General features: G+C 45.3%; 1 pseudogene; it reads left to right on the forward strand.

Moving 5' to 3' along the window:
* The first annotated feature begins 225 nt into the window (after window positions 1-225).
* On the forward strand, window positions 226-1,579 carry LOC149537574 (phospholipase A1-Igamma2, chloroplastic pseudogene; annotated as a pseudogene).
* Window positions 1,580-3,022: the final 1,443 nt, after the last annotated feature.

Genomic DNA, 3,022 nt, shown 5'->3' on the forward strand with positions numbered 1-3,022 from the left:
ATATTTGTGATGGAACGAGTAAACGAGGCCACGTCAAGGGATCAACTCCTCAGAAATGTCATCAAATTCTTTCATCATCCCATTTCATTCTCTATTTATATTTACTGCGCTCGAAGTTTTATAACGAAGGAAATTTGTCAATCAGAACATCAAAAAGAGATCTCTGTGGTAACTAGAAAGTAGAGAATTTTTTAATCCTTTGTAACGAGTGTAATAATCGAGAGTATGGCAACATCTCCATTGGTTTTGAGCAGTCCTAATATCATATCTCCAGACAAGGAAAGTAATGGAGATGCAGAAGACCAAACAAACAAACTGAGTCTTTGTGATACATGTAGGGATATTCAGGGTGCAAAGAATTGGAATGGCATGATCGATCCCATTAACCCAATTCTCAAAGCAGAGATGCTCAGATTTGGTGATTTTCCACAGCAATGCTACGATTCGTTTGAGAACTCCACCTCTTCCACACATTATGGGAATTGTAAGCGCAGCAAAAGCTCTCTCGCCCAGAGACTGGAACTGCTAAATTATGGGCGTGGATATGAAGTTACCAAATACATATATGCAAATACTAGTATTTTAGACTCCATTTTTGGCGAGGAATCAAGTAAAGGCGTGGCCTGGATGGGTTATATTGCGATTTGTAATGACCCAGATGAGGTAAAGAGATTGGGAAGACGTGATATAGTTGTTGCATGGAAAGGGACGAAGACTGGCTTTGAATGGATGCAAAATCTGAGAGACATATTGCTTCCTATAACGACATCAAAGGCTATGACGTGCTTCAACATCCAAACCATTTCAAATCCAGATGTGACGATTGAGAAGGGATTCCTCAGTTGCTATACTTCCACTGACGAAGACTCTGTTAGATGCACGCTTAGCGCAAGGGGAATTGTAATGGGTGAGATAACCAGATTGGTGAAGGAATACAAAGAGAAAGGAGAAGAAGAATTGAGCATAACATTTACTGGGCATAGCTTCGGCGCTGCACTTGCAACTCTGAGCGCATATGATATCAAAGAAACCATGGTGAATGAATATGGTTCGACCTCAATTCTCGTAACAGTGTTTTCCTTTGCGGCTCCTCGCGTAGGGAACCTCTCATTCGCCCAACATATGGAGGAGATTGGCGTCAAAGTGCTGTGTGTGGGTAACCACGGAGATTTGGTTCCGAAAATTCCTGGGATGATTTTTCAACGAAAAATTGGGATGGCTGACAAGGATTTTGCACTGGCTTCCATGGGCGTATGTTCATGTGGGACTTGAGATCAGTTTAGACAGCAGCAGGTCGCCTTTCCTGAAGCACATGCTCAACTCTGCAAATTTTCACAACTTGGAGGTTTATTTGCACGCACTCGATGGCTTTCAAGGAAATAACGAATTGCCCTTTAAGTCCTCCGGAAGAGATCCGGCTCTAGTAAACAAATGCTCCGACTTATTGATTGAAAGCGACCAAACCCTTCCCAACTGATGGGCAAAGAGAAATAAAGAAGTGGTGAGACGCATAGATGGCACGTTCGTCTACTCTCCTACAACTCCGACGCCTGTCCCTCTTCCGCAGATTCCCTTCTAACCTAATCTATTCTGTCCCACTTCATTGTTTTTTTTTTTTCATTTGATGAATAGTCCTTTTCAATTAATAAAATTTACTAAGATTACAATTCACAAAAAAGGGCCGGGGAATACAGGATCACCTCGCGAATGAGTTCAATCGGCCGAAGCCGGAGTAAACAACATGGCCGCAGCCAGCAACTATAAACTATTCATCAAAAAAAATATTTAAAACAACCTCATGCTGCCAAGGCAATACCAGCAGAGGGAGGAGGATCATCTTTATCAAGAAATCCCCACGCATCAGTGGGATTGTGAGGCAGACTAGGAACAGTCCAGCCGTCGGCAGCATCTGTAGGGTCTGGTGTAGTTGCAGTCTCCGCATCCTTCTTGTCTGGCCGCGGAGGAGAAATAGCCAAGGCCAGCCGGGAAAACTTGCCAGAGTGCGCCCGTCCAGGGGGAGGAGCCGGAGACCGGCCAGAAGCCTGCCTAGGGGGGGCAGTTGGGGACCAGCCAGAACCACCACGTGGTGGGGAAGCGGAGCGACGCCTCCAACCGCCATGACCACCGCTGGGAGACTAGTGGCGGGGACCCTGGGAGCGCGGCATGTGTGAATGGCAACCAGAGGACTGGCGTCTGGAACGACAACCGCGAGAGGAGGAGGCATCAGCCAAGGCATCCGGAGGCACTCTGGCAATGGTACAAGGAGCATTGCCCCAGTGGTTTAACAATTCCTGTAAGTGGGCAACCTCCAGGGCAACTTTATTAGCTTGCACCTGTATTTGCATAATGACATTGTTACAAATGCATGCCTTGGTGTACATTGCAATGTTAAGATCCAAAAAACTGTGAGTGAATAAAACTGCATTCCTATCTTTCCATAAAGAAAACAAAATTTCCATCCTGAAGGTATGCCAAATCTAGAAATTTTTTTGAGGAAATCTAGGGGAATCACCTAGCAGGATCATGTGCCATGAAAAAGGTTCGGGCCTGAAAGGCTTGAAAAAATCATGGATCCAGTGCCAATAATTCTGAGCATGCTTGCAAAATCAAAAAATATGCAAAAAGGACTCAGGTTGGGCACAGAAGGGGCATCTGAGATCAGGAACCCCAATGTGCTTGAGCCGAGGCCCTAGGGGAAGACCTTTGAAAGCAAGGCACCAAGCAAAGTGAGCAATCTTAGGTTCTGTAATGGCACTCCAAATGGTGTCAAACCATTTTCTCCATTAAGAAAGCGAAGAATGCAAATGCCACCGTTGATTAAGCATGTCCACCATCGGAAGGTGAGGCGAAAGCCATCTGTATCCCATATTGGGCTTATAATTGGTAAATGGAGTGGCAGGAAACCACTTCCAATCATACCACCAAGGTCGAACAGACTGAATCCCCACTTTATGAAGTAAGTGCACAGGGATGGAAGACAACAGAAGCTCATAAGTCTAGTGATCGGCACGTACAAGGCGGT

This window comes from Cupressus sempervirens, chromosome 9 (genome assembly GCF_028749045.1).
Source record: "Cupressus sempervirens isolate cs-2001-9-10 chromosome 9, ASM2874904v1, whole genome shotgun sequence".
Taxonomy (NCBI): domain Eukaryota; kingdom Viridiplantae; phylum Streptophyta; class Pinopsida; order Cupressales; family Cupressaceae; genus Cupressus; species Cupressus sempervirens.